Raw genomic sequence first — 18,269 nt, forward strand, 5'->3', positions numbered from 1 at the left:
CCGCAGACATTGCTGGGTTTCTTATCACATTTATCCTCAGCCCCTTTGAGGTAAGCTGCATACTTATAATCATTTCTTGCTATCAGACCATACAGGACTAAGAGTTTAAAAAAAGACATTAGGGCTTCCCTGGTGGCGCAGTGGTTGAGAATCCGCCTGCCAATGCAGGGGACACGGGTTCGAGCCCTGGTCCGGGAAGATCCCACATGCCGCGGAGCAACTAAGCCCGTGTGCCACAACTACTGAGCCTGCGCGTCTGGAGCCTGTGCTCCGCAACAAGAGAGGCCGCGATAGTGAGAGGCCCGCGCACTGTGATGAAGTGGCCCCCGCTTGCCGCAACTAGAGAAAGTCCTTGCACAGAAACGAAGACCCAACACAGCCAAAATTTAAAAAAACAAACAAACAAAAAAAAACATTAAAAAATATTTGAATATGTGTATAGTGTGAGTGAGGGAAACTTTCATGGAGAAAAGGCTTTAGGTGGAGGCCGGGATTCACTTCTGTGCTTTCTCACCTCAAATGGAGTCTCCATCTCCCCCTCTATAAAAAGGAGAGAGTGAGAGTCACTTTCTCCTCCTTAACTAGGAGCCTTACCTCTGTGTGTGTGTGTGTGTGTGTGTGTGTGTGTGCGCGCATGTGTGTGTGTGTGCGTGTGTGCGTGCGTGTGTGTGTGTGCGCCCACACGTGCCTGCGGGACCCTGTGGTCACTGCACAAATCGGGAAGCTGCCCTGCGCTGGGGCCAGTGCGCTGAGCAGGGTGGTCACTGCCAGGTGGCCGCTGCACCCGCCGGGAGACGGGAGAGGACAAGGCAGTGATGCCGCCGGCCTTCTCCTCCTCTAGGGCACAGGACATTGAGTCTAGGGAGGTGAAGTGATCTGACCTTTTGAATTCTGCATGATGGAGGGAAAAGTGGATACCAGACAAGACCAGAGACAGCGCGTGCCCGTGGCTGGTGGGGTCAGTGCAGGCGGGCACCGAGCACCACGAAGGGCGCAGAGGCAGGAACAGACAGTCAGGAGCGGGCCCCTGGCTGCGCTCCCCAGGAACCCACGCCGTGTCTGTATCACCGTCTCTTTAGGGGACCCGGCTCTCCCAGCTCCCTGCTCCCTCCGGCCCTGGGGCTGCTCCCTGCCGCACCCTGACTTTTCATCCAGGAAAGGGTGGTAGGAGCTCCAGGCAGACCTGCTGGTGAGGGCTTTCCTGACAGGATATCTGCTCTGTGGGTGACACAGGGGAACGTCAGTGATTTCAAGCAGAGGAACAGAAGGCAGAGCGAGTGAGAAGGGCCACTGTGAGGCCTGAACAAGATGTTTTCTCAAAAGTGGTGATGGCTCCATAGGTGCCACCAGGAACTGAAAAACAATACATTCAATTCCACAAGGTGACTTCTAAGGCTCCTCTGTAGATTTTACTGAATCATAAGCAAAAGAAAATACAAACTTGAGTTTTAAAATACTATTTTCTCCTTTCCCTGTGAAATCTATCCCTTACCAACATAAAGAGTGGATGTAGCCCCAAGATCATCCTGTGTTCACCGCTGACTTTCCTGTTTAGCTGGAGGCAGCTCTAAGTTTCCAAGGTGACGAATTCCTTCCCCCAGCATTTCCCAAGGGAATGCACCCTCGAGGGCACAGCGATGGGCTGGAGAGACCATGCCCTCCGTGTCACAAGCCTGGGCACCAGGAGTTACAAAAGAATAAGAGGATCAAGCAGTATCCTCAGGGAAATGACCATCTTTTGGTACACGTTTGCAAGGCATTTCAACGGGAAAAGGATAAAGGACAATTCAGAATTATTGGGACACTGAGCCTTAATTTGAGGAAAGGGGAGTGAAAGAACCATTGAAGGAGGAGGCCCAGAGCCCCCTCTCCAAGTCCCTAAGGCCTTCAGAGCAACTTCTCAAGTCTGGATGTCCCCACAGAACTCTGTGTCTTTTGCTCAACTGAAGTCAGAGTCATGAATTTGCATTACTATGAGTCACGGTTTTGAATGATCCAAAATGCCTTTGCTAAGTTGCTGGGACCTTTCTAATATTTCAAGGATAACTACATATCTGCTAAAGAGCAGGGTCTGTCTAGAGCCTGCAAAATAAACGCCCGTGAACATGTAGTGCTGAGCAATTATGATGGCCAGAAACAACCTAAAGCACTATGCGTTCCTTCTTTTACCCTCTTCCAAAACCAATCTGAGATAGCTGCATGGATGCAAAGTCTTAGAGTATCTAGCATTAGTGAGAGATGAAGTGAGAAAGAAAATTGTTAGAATGCTCTGGAGTAGCTTCCTCTTCCTATTTTCATTATGGACTCTTAGTAGAAAACTATGACCTAGATGTTGGTCACCGACTTAAGGAGTCTCCAAGCACTGCTCTATTGACTGCCCCCAAACTAGATGCTTGAAAACCTCTCTCTGACTGGACCTCCTGATGTGACAGGCTAGCCTGTCCTGTACGATCATCTGGACGGTAGGAGGGCCACGTCCACGAGGCCCTTTTGCCATGCTCAGGAAGAGCCCTAGGCAAACCTCCCAGAATTGGTGCTGACACAAGGCAGCTGCCTCTCGTGACCGACCAAGAGCTCTCTCTCCCGAGGATGCAGTGCTGGATGCTGGGTTAGGACAATTCATTCTCCTCCTCACCAGTCAACGGAAACTGGCTTCTAAGGTTAACTTCCAAATGAAAAATGTTATCGCCAGATGTCATCCTGTCAAGCAGACCCTCTTGAAGACAAACTTTCCTTTGTAATGGGGAAAACATACAAGCCTACGCGATGCATTGCACCTGTACAATAGTTTCATTTTTTATATGTTATGCGCATCTCACACTGGCTGTACTGTTAAGTTCTTGGTGGATGCACTTCCTGTCCTGGTTCTGCCATCATCTGCGATACAGCTGACGTTTTATGAAGACAACTGCTCCGTGTCCGTCGGCACCTCCCATGCTTCCTTGGCCACTCCCTGGGCCACCAGGAACAGTCACAGCGTGACCGGGAAGACCAACACCGCCTCCAGGAGTGGACTGGCCTCAAATGTTGAGCCTTAAATCACACCGCCTAAGAGAAACTTAGGTTAATCCTTGGATAACAGATGCAAAAACTCTCCTATGTTTAAAAGAAAAAACTTTAAAAACAAAACCCCAGTCTCCAGAGAAAGTTTCCATCAAAATTAGAGTAGATATAAATACAGTTTCCTCCTTGAAAAAAATCATTTTTTCATTATTGATTGTCCACAGATATAAGTAGAAATTACTGTTTCCAGAAGAGAAAATTGTGTAATACCATGAAAGGACTAGGAAAAGTAGTACAGAGGCGCTGCACAATCTGGGTGAGAAATGTTCTTGTTTCTGTTTATCATTAACTAGGACTAAGACCTGAAAATGAGTCGTGGAAAGAGAATATGGATTTGGCTACTACAGTCATCTGCGGGATTTATTACTAACTGTAAACTACAGTTTTTGGTTATAAATTGGCCAAGCTAGTGATTCCAAAACTAAGTGGAGTAAAAAATGACCAATACAACCACCAACACAAAGGCGATTTCATTTGAAAAGCCTGGACACATGACCTCTATAATTTCAAACATGGAAAGTAGAACTAAAAGGGTAGAAGGTAAATCTGTTCTCACAGGACACGACCAACAGAAGTGCCCTGAAGGCTTGCCCACTGTGAGGAGTTGACAGGCACACACGCTGGAGGGGACCCCTGGGACCATCTAGCTCATCTTCTTTTTCCAAGAAGTCAGTTGAGGAAATTAAGACACACATAAGGTAAATAATTTTTCAAAGTCCCATTTTAGTTTGGATTCTTTTGACTAAAATTAAAACATGTGAAAATGTTGGGCAAGTTAGAAAGATGGGACACATAAAAGTAACCAATTAAGGGAATTCCCTGGCAGCACAGTGGTTAAGAACCTGCCTGCCAATGCAGGGGACACGGGTTCGAGCCCTGGTCCGGGAAGATCCCACATGCCACGGAGCAACTAAGCCCGTGATCCACAACTACTGAGCCTGTGCTCTAGAGCCCGTGAGCCACAACTACTGAGCCTGCACGCCACAACTACTGAAGCCCATGAGCCTAGCGCCTGTGCTCCGCAACAAGAAAAGCCACCATCCCGCAACTCGCCACAACTAGACAAAGCCCGTGTGCAGCAATGAAGGCCCAACACAGCCAAAAATAAAAAGATAAGTAAATAAATAAATTTAAAAAAAAAGTAACCAATTAAGTGAACCTTGTCCATTACAGGTTTTCACATATGTGTGCAGGCTGGACTCAGTCCTCTAACTGGTCATTTGTAGAAATGCTAGCAACAGAAGCCCTCCAAATTCCTAATCTCTGATCCCTCTCTACACTGACAGATCTTTAGCAACATCATGAAAACCACACTTATGATCTGCAAACTGCTGGAGATGCACCACCAGCTGGCCCTGCCCGGTGGCTGACGCCAGCGCAGGCAGCTGTTATTAGCCTGGCACAGGGATGACGTGACCTGCTCGTCACTATGCCTGGTGACACTTGCTAGGACAGCTCCTTGTGAACCGGTGAAAAAGGTATATAAACTTGATTCCATAAACGTATTCCACATGATACACAATTTGAACACTTTCTTCGGAACCAATTATACTGTAATAAATATAGAAAAAACAGCAGTCCTCGGGGATGAAAAATGGGATCATTTATGTGCTGCGATCGCGGGGGTAGGTGAAGTGTGAGTGTGCTGGGCTCTCGGGCTGGCCTGGATTTGCAAGTGACCCCGACTACGGGGTAGCAAGGACACTGGAGCCTCCGCGGGGCACACTGCACCGCAGGGCTGCAGTGGGGTCGGGCTGATGCTCCTGATGCAGACCTTGCTGCAGCAATTAAGGTGACTGCTCCTCGACAGGGAGCACCTAATCTCGGCCTCCAGGGCATTTCCTGGCCTCCTCAAATACATCTGCAGACCTCAGCCTCTACTGGAATTGTCAGGCCAAATGCAAAGTGAAGCAAGGGACAGTTTACGATATTTCACCCACAATACTGTGTTTCAGGCCATTCTGTTCCCAGCACAGCAGGAATCATGGGCACAGTGGGAGAACAGAGGCAGCTTAGTCATGAAGGGTGTGTGTTGTACGTGTTGTTTTGCCAAACTTCAGTCATGGGTGTGCACACCAAGTTAGGACTGGGGCTTGCCACCTGTGTGTAGCTCTGCAGAAGGCCGAGGGACCTTGTCTAAGGCAAGCTCTGATAGAGTTCAAGTACTACTCACGGACTCCCGCTGGCCACTATTCAGGGCCACATTTAGAACACAGTCCGGGCTCTGTTGACCAACAGCTTGAGCATTCCTTGAACTGTTCCACTCTCCTTGGGATGACAGAAAATTCGCGGTTTTAGGGATGCATAATGAAGGATGGTGTGGTGAAATGACATTATTTCTTGGTGTGACGTGACTGGCTTAAAAATTTTTCAGAAATGAAAGGGTAGATGGTGAAATAATCTTGATGATTTGGGGCTCTGGATGTGTATTACAACTTCTGGGTATAATGGAAATTTTTAAAACAATTTATTGAAAAATCCACTGAATGGTCCTCCCCTTCTAGCTGTCTTCTGGAAAACTCCTTCCTGTGTGTAGAGAAAAACTGTGTAAACTTGTTCACTACAGCCCTCACTGTTCTGGCTAACAAACCCAAAGCAATCTAAATGCCCACCAGCAGCGGCAGGTCACCCTGAGGACGAGGAACAGTTACACAGATCATACGGATTGCAATTTGGAAAGCTCTCAGTTAAAGTGAAGTTTAAAAAAAAAAAAGAGCAAGTAGCAAAACAATTTGCATCACATAAACTCACTGTATAAAACTATAAACCAAACCTAAAGTATTTTTATTTGTGCATATGTTTGTATGTAGAATACAGAGAACAAATTCTGGAAGGCACCTCCCAAACTCTGGCCAGTGGAAGTGGGATCTGGGAGGTGAAGAGCAAGACCCCCTCTATTCTCTGACTTTCTGCGACCACTGAACTTTTTACAAGGAGAAGGCGTTTTCGTTTCAAGGAATTAAAATACAGCCAAACAAACAAACAAATGGAGACAGATAAGAATGGTGGAGGGAGAGAAGAGGAAGGATGGTGGAATGCAGGAAGGCACGCTGGCAAACCTCCGGAGCTTGCTGTCTTCACATTCAAAGGGACGGGAGTGAGGTGGGCAGAGGCCTTTCATTCCAGAAGGAAAACAGTGTCAGCATTAAAAAAAAAAAGTGGCTGAAAACAGGGTTGCGCCCCATTGGCAGAAGGATGGAGGCTTTCATCAGGGCTGAGAGGGAGGGTGATGGCCCCTGGTAATCACAGGAGCTGGATGAACGTGGAGGTCGCCCAGGTACGCCCCTGTCATTTGTACTGTAATGACCTTAACCAAGTCATGTGCCAGGCATTTAGTTTGCAAGTGCAGATGCCCGGCAGTTGACTTCTAAATTACTCTAAAATTACCCCTGTAATCTGAACAACCACAAGTGTGGCCAGGGCTCCATCCAGGGAGAGTGCACATACTCAGGGCACACTGGTCGAGAAGTTAAATGTTCTTGAAGGCACCTGTGTTCTGACTCACGAAGACGTCCTAGGAACATTGCTGGCATCTGTTTTGCAGTTTTACAGATTGGGTTTCAGGTTCTTTCACGGGGTCCTTTGTGCCAAGGGGGCCTGCCCTGATGGATCCCACCTTCAGAGCAGGGCAGGGGAAGGTGAGTGCAGAGTCTGAAACCAGGTTTTCTTCTCCGCGGAGGTGGCCACCTCATTCCCTTCTCGGTACCTCGGGCTTTGTGGGGCTGTTCATCCAGACGGGAGAGGAATGGGCACCGAGCAGGTGTGGCAGGTATCAAGGATGTGGGAGCGGGTGCACTTTCACTCCCTGCGTTATGCCAGGATCTGAGGAAGGAGATCCCTGTTTCCATGTATCACCTCCCCCGTGGGCCCATCTCGAGCAGCTACGGACATACACACCCAGAGTTACTACTGTGGGTTCCTTTCCGCGGCCTGTGCTGCACAGAGGGAGGAGTGCCTTTGGGAGCGGCAGCTGCACACCAGGTGCTGGAATGTTCCCCGCTCACCTGCATGGGTTCCTGTAAGCCTTGACTCATGGCCAGGCCTTCCCACATCCTGGGTGAGAGCACGGCCCACGGGGCTGGGTCTCAGCTGGGGGCGTGGGTGCTCAGGCACTGATGAACCCGAAAGGGGAGCTTCCGACTTGTCCCGACAGCACAAAGCGCAGGTAAGAAAAGGCTGCTTAATCCTCCTTCAAAGTCTGTTCTTGTCATTCATGCTCCTAATAAAAATAAAAAATCTTTGGTGCCAATCAGACGCATTTTGCCACATATTTGAAATGCTTTACGCGCTTCAGGCGCAAACCACCTTTCGTTAAAGCGTGCACACTCTGCCTCTTTTGGGTGCAGAGAATAAGGCTTAGAATGAGCATTCCGGAGACCCACCGTCCCCTCCCTCTGCAGGCCTAGGAATACGCATTTTTAAAAGTGCCCCGGCTCGGGCTGATCGACTCTCTAAGGAATGACGGGTTCAGTAAGGGGATTGTGAGCCCAACGCTGAGAGCACAGACTAGAAGAGATAACCGAGAAACTTCTTCCAAGGAGCACGAAGGAGGGTGAGCCTGGAGCGCGCTGCTGGGCAGCAGGGCGTCCGGGTGCCCGTGGTCCGTCTCAATAGCACGCTCGCGGCAGCGGGGGAAATACTTTTCCTTGTTTCAAGTGGGCAGTGGAAGTAGTGAAAGCCTAAGTAAACTCTGGCCATTAGATAATGGGCCATTATAACTCTGGACAACTTCCTGAATGGCTCTAAAAAATGAGTTTCTCATTTCCTGCCCGGAGAAAAGAGAAATATTAGGACAGCATTGTGTACACAGAATGCGAGGCTGCAGCGGGGCACGGACGGAGAGGGGCCAGAGGGGACAGAGTGGGGGGAGACTGGGGTCGATTCACGGCTTAGAAGGGGAGACAAAAAGAAAGGAAAGACTTCAGTTCTCTCGTGGGCCATCCACCCCCCAGCTCATCCCCTGCTCGGCCGGCCAGCGGCTGCCGCCTCCCCCTCTGGGCTGTGCGGGCCTCCGGGCCTCCTGGCGGGAGCAGAGGCCAGTGGTCCCTGTGCCTCGGAGGCTGGCCCCGGGGACTGCGAGCTGCACGGCTGTCCAGTGGGCCAGGCAGGGGCTCCTCGGAATTAACTAGGCAGAGACGGGGAGAGAGGTGGAAGCATGAAGAAAAAAGGTCACCCTGCAGCTCATATTAAAACAGAAAATTCTGCTATAGTTGGTTTTGTTCCAAGACGCTGCCAGGAAAAACTGGCTCACAGAGAAGCCGTAGTTTCACTTTTCCCATGCTCTGGTGATACGTCTTTCCAGCGCTCTTTCTTCCTCCACGGGAGCCAAATAATCTCACTTTTTTGGATTACCACAGACCGTCATTTTTTTTTTGGTAAATCTTACAACCTGTAATGACTGGTTTTAAGACATTAAGAACGTTCTGAGTTGGAAGCCCTGGCTTCATACTGACCGGCTGCGTGAACGAGAGCAAGTTATTCAGTCTCTGAGCTTCAGTTTCCTCACCTGTGAAGTGGAGATACTGAAGCAGGAAAATTGTGAGGCAATATAGACATTAGATAATTCATAATAGTTACCCAGCACAGGGCCTGGTACCTGGTAAACAGCAGCTACCATAATACTATCAATACTGGTTTTAAACTACGTGTGAGACGCACAAGGAGTCAGCAGGGGAAGAGGGTCACCTTCCCCAGGGGCAAGAGGCACGTCCCTACGCAGCCCTGCACGTCGTCAGACTCAGGGCAGCACGTTCAGTGGACAAAACATGGATCCCAAAACACATGAGCTCGGCCATCGCATCTGCCACTGTGTCACCAGGGGCACCTGTGAGAATCAAGGACACGCTGGGTAAAGAACCCAGCACCATGCCAGGAGACACAGGGACCCTGGGTGTCAATTCTTCTCCCTGCCTGATACTTAGCAGATCACATTTAGCAGAATTTCACCACACTATTGACGTTATGGTATGGTTAAAATGAAAATTCTACATGTTCAAGGATTCTTGTCTAGTTATTTCAGAAGTAATTTTCAGAGAGTAGAAGTGTTTATAAAGCACCAACTATATACTTTATTCTTTCTATGTTGCTCTGTTAGGTTTTCACGGACTCCTTTAGAGACAGAATCATCCCCATTTTATAGGAAAGAAAATGGCTCAGTGCGACAGAGCAGATGCCTACGGGTCCAGGAGCACATGGTGACCTGGGACCTGAAACCAGAGCTCACCTGACCCCAGGGCCCACCGGCTTTCCATTCCGCCACGCCACCCCATGGAAAAGCAGACACACGCAGAAGACTTAAAGAAGATGGAAATGACACTGAGTTTTTGCAATATTAAAAGAATTTGCATGAATACAGCGGAAAGGGGCAACTGAATGCCAACTCTGATGCCTCAGCTAAGACATACCTGCAGCAGTTTTTCAAGGTGGTATGTATTCTTTATATGATTAAATACGGAATACCTGTATGGATGTTTTTTATTCTAGGCAGCTGTCCACTTAGGCACCGGAAACTTCTCAAGGCTTCTGGTGTCCTGATTTTCTGGTGCTAGTTGACCCTTTGAGAGAAATGATGGGGAGGACACACCCTCCTTGGATTGGAGCATGCCCTTCAGTAGATCATTCTGATGGAAATGGGCCTTTGCCATGGTTACTTCCCTATTTCCTGAGTGTCCACAATGTGTGTGATTGCTGAAGACTACAGCCAGGGCTGTGCTCCTCTGGAATTCAGACAAGCAACTGAACTGGGGAGCCGGGAAGGAATGTGGCAGGCGAGTGCTGGGCTGGGATAGATGTTTCAGGATGTCTCATCGTGCCTTTCCAAAGGCCAAAAGCCAGTATGTCAAATTCCTCTTCCCAATAATAGCCCTTCAAATATTTGAAGATAACTATTACATCCTCCCTTAGTTTTCTCCCAAACAAGCAGGCCCAGGCCATCTTCATCTGTCCTTGTGACTTTTCTGAGTGCCTTCCCCACCCTTTGGCCCATTTCAATTTGCAAACATCCCTCCCAAGTGCAGCCCTGGAGCTGAGTACTTCCAATCAACATAAGCTTATCCAGTTTTATGTCCCTTGCTTATTCCTTAATACAACTTGATCCAAATGCATGCTGGATATCACTCCTGTGATTAGGTTTTAAGTCAGAGGCAAAGGGATCTTGCAGATGTCATTAAGGTCCCAGATCAAAAGGGAGAGAATCTATGTGGGCCTGACTTGATCAGGTGACAGCTCTTAACAAATGTCCCTCCTGGCAGAGACACTGTGGTCATGAAGAAGCAAACAGTCCTGCTGTGAATGGGCAGGCAGCTGCTAGGGCCCAAGGGCCTCAGTCCTACAACCTCCAGGAAGTATATTCTGCCAACAACCGGGATGAGCATGAGGAGGGCTGGGAGCGCCAGATGAGAACCCAGCTGGATCACAGCATTGTGAGCCCCTGAGAACCCAGGCACTAAACAGGGCGACGATGCATGTGTATTGTTTTAAGCCACAGCACTTGCAGTAATTTGTTACAACATCCCAGGTGGGGCTGTTTTTTTCCTTATGGTAAACTAAGCCTCACCTTCAATGCGTGCATCTGTTAAGCCAGCTTTCCTCCATCCTGTGTCTTTGCAGTTGGCCCTGCCTTGACCTTGCTGTTAATGAATTCCCTAATGCTGTTCCACTCATTGTGGTTCGTGTTTTAGGGTCCTGATCTTGCCAACCCATATATTCGAATCCCTCTTCATTTCTTGTATTAGAAAAACCTGGGTACTTACTGAACCTGGACAATCATTCCCAGCATGTCGCCTACTGACTCGCGTGAGTAATATACAGAGACAGTGGATTTCATTTCACCAAAGACTTCTCAGTATACTTAACTAACGGCTGTCTGCATTATAGTTCATATTTATTTATTTTTTAAATTTTTTATTGAAGTATACTTGATTTACAATATTGTGTTACTTTCAGGTGTAGAGCAAAGTGATTCAGTAATACATATATATGTATATATCTATATATTTTTTTTATTCTTTTCCATTACAGTTTATTACAAGTTACTGAATACAGTTCTCTGTGCTATACAGTAAATCCTTGTTGTTTATCTATTTTACATATGGTAGTGTGCATCTGTTAATCCCATACTCCCAATTTATCCCTCCCCTCTCTTCCCCTTTGGTAACCATGTTTGTTTTCTGTGTCTATGTTTCTGTTTTGTAAATAAGTTCATTTGTACTATTTTTAAGATTCCACATACACATGATATCATATGATATCTGTCTTTCTCTGTCTGACTTACTTCACTTAGTATGATAATCTTATTTTTTGCTGCAAATGGCATTATTTCACTCTTTATATGGCTAATATTCCATTGTGTGTGTATATATACATATATATATATGTATATATATACACCACATCATCTTCTTTAGCCATTCATCTGTTGATGGACACTTAGATTGCTTCCATGTGTTGGCTATTGTAAATAGTGCTGCAATGAACATTGGGGTGCATGTATCTTTTCAAATTAGTTTTCGTCTTTTCTGGATATATGCTCAGGACTGGGATTGCTGGATCATACGGTAACTCTACTTTTAGTTTTTTGAGGAACCTCCATACTGTTCTCCATAGTGGCTGCACCAATTTACATTCCCACCAGCAGCGTAGGAGGGTTCCCTTCTTTCCACGCCCTCTCCAGCATGTATTACTTGTAGACTTTTTGATGATGGCCATTCTGACCAGTATGAGGTGATACCTCATTGTAGTTTTGATTTGCATTTCTCTAATAATTAGCGATGCTGAGTATCTTTTTATGTGCCTATTGGCTATCGGTATATTTTCTTTGGAGAAGTGTCTATTTAGGTCTTTTGCCCATTTTATGATTGGGTTGTTTGTTTTTTTGTTATTGAGTTGTATGAGCTGTTTGTATATTTTGGAAATTAAGCCCCTGTCAGTCACATTGTTTGCAAACATTTTCTCCATTCTGAAGGCTGTCTTTTCGTTTTGTTTATGGTTTCCTTTGCTGTGCAAAAGCTGATAAGTCTGATTAGGTCCCATTTGTTTATTTTTGCTCTTATTTCTATTGCCTTGGGAGACTGACTTAAGAAAACATTGCCAAGATTTATTTAAGAGAATGTCTTACCTATGTTCTCTTCTAGGAGTTTTACGGTGGCATGTCTTCTATTTACGTCTTTAAGCCATTTTGAATTTATTTTTGTGTATGGTGTGAGGGTGTGTTCTAACTTCATTGATTTGCATGCAGCTGTCGAGCTTTCCCAACACCACTTGCTGAAGAGACTGTCTTTTCTCCATTGTATATTCTTGCCTCCTTTGTCGAAAATTAATTGACCGTAGGTGTATGGGTTTATTTCTGGGCTCTCTATTCTGTTCCATTGATCCATATGTCTGTTTTTGTGCCAATACCATGCCGTTCTGATTACTGTAGCTCTGTAGTATTGTCTGAAGTCCAGGAGGGTTATGCCTCCTGCTTTGTTCATTTTCCTCAGGATTGCTTTCGCAATTCTGGGTCTTTTGTGGTTCCATATACATTTTAGAATTATTAATTCTAGTTCTGTGAAAAATATCATGGGTAATTTGATGGGGATCACATTAAATCTGTAGATTGCTTTGGGTAGTATGGCCATTTTAACAATATTAATTCAATCCAAGAGCATGGGATATTTTTCCATTTCCTTGAATCATCTTTGATTTCCTTTATCAATGTTTTATAGTTCTCAATGTATAAGTCTTTCAGAAACCTCCTTGGTTTATTCCTAGGTATTTTATTTTTTTGACACAATTTTAAACAGGTTTGTTTTTTTTTAACTTTCTCTTTCTGATATTTCATTGTCAGTGTAAAGAACTGCAATAGATTTATGTGTATTAATCTTGTATCCTGCTGCCTTCCTGAAACCATTTATCAGTTCTAATAGTTTTTGTGTGGTTTTCTATATAGAGTATATAGAAATCTACATATAATGACAATCGTACCTCTTCCCTTCCGTGGCCACACTCCAGACCCTTTGGGCTGTCTCCGAGTGGCCAAACCAAGTCCTCTCCCTGCGTCTGTCCACTGAAGCCAGTTGCAGCACACACCAGCATGTGCCCATCTCGGGCTGGGAAGTGCAGCGATGTGGCCAGGACCGTCTGTCCTGGTCTCTCTCTACCCTGTGGGGCCACAGGCCAGCTCCCACACTCTCCTCTCCAGCCTCTGAAGCTCCGCATCTGTCCAGGCTGACCTCCTGGCTGGTGAGGGAGGTTCCCAGGGTGAGGGAACCTTTCCTCTTTCACGGCTTCCTCCCAGGGGTGCGGGTCCCCTCCCGATTCCTCCTCTTCTCCTTTTTCCCTTCATCCTACCTCGTTACATGGGGATCTTTCTTGCAGCTTTGGTTGTATGAGATCTTCTGCAAGCTTTCAGTAGGTATTCTGTGAGAACTGTTCCACATGTAGATGTATTTTTGATGTATTTGTGGGAGGAGGTGAGCTCAACATCCCTCTACTCCACCATCTTGATCTCCTTTTCACATATTTTTAAAACACAAGTTTGATTAATGAGTTGCAATTTTCGAAGGGCAAAAAAGGATTCCCTTTCCTTCGTCTTTGTTATCATCTGTAGACCCACCAGAGATGTCCATTCAGCCTAGCTGTAATTTAAAACTTGGGATTTATATAGTGTCTCACCATATGACTCTTTTTGTTATACTGCAGGTAAGTTGTCATTCCTCTGCAAGAGTGACCTACTGTGTGTCATTCTCATATTGTATTCATCAAAGAAAGCTTTCAGCGAGGGCTCTAGACCATTGGCAAAGGTATCTGCTACAGTCCTTCTGGACTATGGGGAGGGCTCAGTGGAGTGAGTCATGAAGAAAATCCAAAGGAAGCCCTTCACTGGAGTTCAAGGCTGACTGACTGCAGACTAAGGAAGGGAACACAATGTTTTCAATGCATTTCAGAGGTCACATGCTTCAAGCTGTCTGCGACACTGACATTGCAGTGGTTACGACCACGAAGAGCAAAGTCTCCCAGTGGAATATGTAGATGACTGTGTGCTGTGATTTGAACTGTTCAATAAGAGGTGTCCGCGTCCTGACCTCTGGTATCTGTGATGTGACCTTATTTGGAAATAAGGTCTTTAAAGATGTAATCAAGTTAAAATGAGGTCATACCTGACTGGGGTGGGTCCTAATCCAATGACTGGTGGCAGAAAGGAGAAAAGGAAAGTGGGGAATAATGTAAGGTAATGTATCTTCTATCCATGTGTGAGGTTCAAAGACTATCTTTCTACTCATTGAAGTACCAAGAACGACCCAAGTTCCTGATGCCAAAACAGTTCTAACCCAGATTCTGCCGCTTTGTAACTAGCTTTAAACAACTTTGGGTTAATCACTTATCTACTAATGGCCTCAGTTTCCTGTTCTGTACATGAGAGTCATGCCCTAGATGCTATTTCAAACTGTGGGTCTCAACCCAGCAGTGTTGTGAAATCATCTTAGTGGGTTAAGACCAGCATAACAGAGAAGAAAAAGAAATAGAATGGAAAGAAAAGAAAATGGACAGTTTCAGAGTGATACTATAAAGACGGTATTATTTCATGAAACTTCATATATAGTCATGTGTAAATGTTGTAATTTTTAAAATGAATTTCTCAGTTTGGTAATGTTTGAAAGCCATTGAACCAAATGTTATCTTGACACCTTTCCTGTGCCAACTTTTTGTGAGTCTATGACTGGCTTCAAAATCTCCTATAGAATAAACAAGAAAACACTGACAGCATGTTCTGAAGAGAGGAAAAGAGCTGGAAGGTTAAAAAGAAAGAAAATTCACTACTCCAGAATGATCTCTTTGCCCATTCTCTTCCCAGCAACACCAAGGAGTTGTGCAGAAACAGCCACTGTTACCCTAGGTTGGTGAGTAACTTGGTGACGGCCTGCTCGCCAAGGGGAGGCTTTGCCCACGGGGAATTTAGAGGCTGCCCCCCCGCCCCGCTCTGCACCGTGGCCAAGGGCAGGTGCGCTCCGGCACTGCAGCTCGAGTTCACCCACACCCCAGCTTCCTGGGGACCTGGCCTCTGTTGGGGTTCTGCAACACATAGCAAAGAAGAAAGCAGAGCCAGGCTAAATATGTCTGCTTCCTACCAGCAGCAGGAATGACCAAGAAAAAGCTGCACATCCTCTGCCAGCACTGCATTCTCCTCCTGCTCCTTGCCATGGACGAGGAAAGAGACTGTCCACAAAATCGAATGTCTGGGGTATGTGCCTGCCTCAGGCTCACACTACGTCAAAAAATAACATTGCCTCTGCTGCCGGAAGTCCACAGTTGATAACCGTCCTGTTAATCATTTCCACTCCCTATCTGCAAGGAGCCCCACCAAAAGCACGTTTCAAAACGCTTTCTGTTCAAATTGCTTTTGTTTTACGTTAGGAAAAATTCCACCTGAAAAACTGTTTGACATAAACGTGGTAACCATATACTTTTTTTTTTAAATTTATTTTTTTAACATCTTTATTGGCGTATAATTGCTTTACAATGGTGCGTTAGTTGTTGCTGTATAACAAAGTGAATCAGCTATACATATACATATATCCCCATATCCCCTCCCTCTGGCGTCTCCCTCCCACCCTCCCCATCCCACCCCTCCAGGTGGTCACAAAGCACCGAGCTGATCTCCCTGTGCGACGCGGCTGCTTCCCACTAGCTATCAGCTTTACATTTGGGTAACCATGTACTTTTTTTTAAAGCATTTAAAGTCCAGGATTGAGCTTTCATGCTTTGCAGCGCACCTTTTGTGGGCATTTTTCTAAGTGTCTGGTGGCTGGGTTGTGGGGAGGTCTTGTCATCAATCACCAGCACCCCAACCTCCGGGTCACCCTGAGGTCACAGTGTCACAGGGAGGAACGTCCCCTGTTTGTCCCCACCATGTCCACATTGCAGTGACCGGCATTTATTATCAAAACAAAAAGAAACAAGAACTCCGACTATTACAGCTGTGTAATATGTCTTGAAATAGCGTAGCGTCTTTTCTACAGATGGTGCAGGAGCAACTAGACTTCAGGGGCAAAAGAACGAACGGCGACCTAAAGCTCACACTTTATATTCAAAATGGATCAAAGATTTAAGTCTAAAATGCAAAACTATGAAACTTTTATAAGATAACGTAAGAGAAAACCCTCAGGATTTGGGCTTTGGTGCGGAATTCTCAGATATGACACCAAAAGCATGATCCATAAAAAGAAACGCATCACCTGCACTTCATAACAAGAACGTTTTGCTCAGCAAAGACCCTTCTAAGGGGTTGGAAAGACAAGCTACGGACTGGGGGTAAACATTGCAAACCACATATCTGACAGAGGACTCATAAAGAGAACGTAGGAAGAGCTCTCAAAATCTACAAATGTTCACTTCTGGCAACAGCCTGTCACTCAGGGCAGGAAAGAGTGAAGAACCCCTATGTGTCGATCTTATTTTCTCTTCTCCCTTTTGAAACCAAAACTGAACATAAGTACTTGGTACCTGGAGGTGGAGGAGGGTCTGGTGCCTTGTGCTTGTTACCACGCTCTAGGCCATACAAGGATGTAGGGCTGCACGAAACAGCAGAGCTCCTGAACCTTTTTCTTACTCCATGTCTCTGCGGAGGACGCCCAGGTGATGGAGGGGATACTCTGGGACCCAGAGACCTAGTGCTGCCTGCGGCTGCCCACGCCTCCGTCCTTGTGGGCAGAGCCCCGCACCGTGGACCCATCACGGCTTCCAGGCTCTCACCACGTCAGCCACGTTGGCAGTTCCTTAATCCGACAGGTTCAGCAACTGCAGCATCAGTGTGGTCTCCAAGCTGACAGGTAGAGATAAACATTTTCTACAGGTGGAAAGACATGTAACAGCGCGTAAGAACGGTTCTCCTCAGGGGGTTGGGACCAGATGAAGGAAGGAGGAAGCTTACACACTCTTTGCACACTTAGGTATTGTTTGACTTAGTACGATCAGCATAGAGTCTAAAGCGTTAAGGAAAATAAAGCAAAAGAAAAGTATTTCTCTAAAAGTGCGGCACCTCTGGAAAAGCGGGGTACCTAAAGTATGGCTGTGAGAAGGGACCTTTCTGGCACTGTTGTGGGCTTTAGGGAGCCGCGCCGGCGTGGAGGGCAGGCCCTCATCCGCCCTCCCACCCCTGGTCCCACAGCTGTCAAGCTGCCCCCCCCTTTCCCTCCCCCCGTGCTCACAGGCGAGGGGACACCCCAGGACTGGAACATACCCACGGGGGAAGGGTAAACACTCCAGAGTTTCTAGAAAGCCAGGAGGAACATATGAAGCCTATTCTAGGCTGTTCTCCCGCCCAGGGAGGAAAGGCAGGCCCGCTGTGTACTTTACCCCAAGAGAGGCAGCTAAGGTGCCCGCCCCGCTCCCTCCGTCACCCACAGCATCCTGGCTCACCACCCATCGCCTTTAACTGGTGAAACACTGCGATCCTGTGAAGCTCTGTGAGCCGAACCAAGCAGAGCCCGAGGGCGTCAGAGCCTGTTCTGCAGCCCCCAGCCCAGGAGAGAACGTCCAGCTCTCTGTCACTGCCTGTGGGGAGGGGGAAGGGTAAGCTGTGACAAAGTGAGAGGGTGGCATGGACATATACACACTACCAAATGTAAAATAGATAGCTAGTGGGAAGCAGCCGCATAGCACAGGGAGATCAGCTCGGTGCTTTGTGACCACCTAGAGGGGTGGGATAGGGAGGGTGGGAGGGAGGGAGATGCAAGAGGGAAGAGATATGGGAACACATGTATATGTATAACTGGTTCACTTTGTTATAAAGCAGAAACGAACACACCATTGTAAAGCAATTATACTCCAATAAAGAGGTTAAAAAAAAAAAAAAAAGAAAAGAAAAGCTGACGGTGCACCCAGAATAGCACCTCTCCAAGCCTTCTTTTGCAAGAGCATTTCACTAAATCTAGCACCCGAGAGCCCCTGCGGCCTCACAGGAGGTTTCCACTCCTGCCCAGGGACGTGGGTTCCTGCTCTGGCCTGTTTCTGGCACTCTGGCAGACCTGGATCTTTTAGTCTACACGCTGCCCAGCCTGGCTTCCCCTGGGTTGGTTCCACTTCGAGTCAACATTTCTGTCATTTAATTACATCACAATCACGCATCATCGATCTAGATATTAGACTGGGAAGTGTGCAGTAGGGCACATGACACATACATGCTTTTTTCACTGTTACAGAAAGAGAAGGAAGCCAAAGTTTTACTT

At 46.8% G+C, this 18,269-nt stretch overlaps 1 protein-coding gene across 3 annotated transcripts in view; it reads right to left on the bottom strand.

Annotated features, from left to right (window-relative positions):
* Nucleotides 1-18,269, bottom strand: part of EGFR (epidermal growth factor receptor) — a 196,098-nt gene that overhangs the window by 112,240 nt on the left and 65,589 nt on the right. The gene's annotated exons all lie outside the window — the stretch shown is intronic.

This window comes from Balaenoptera acutorostrata, chromosome 7 (assembly GCF_949987535.1).
Source record: "Balaenoptera acutorostrata chromosome 7, mBalAcu1.1, whole genome shotgun sequence".
Taxonomy (NCBI): domain Eukaryota; kingdom Metazoa; phylum Chordata; class Mammalia; order Artiodactyla; family Balaenopteridae; genus Balaenoptera; species Balaenoptera acutorostrata.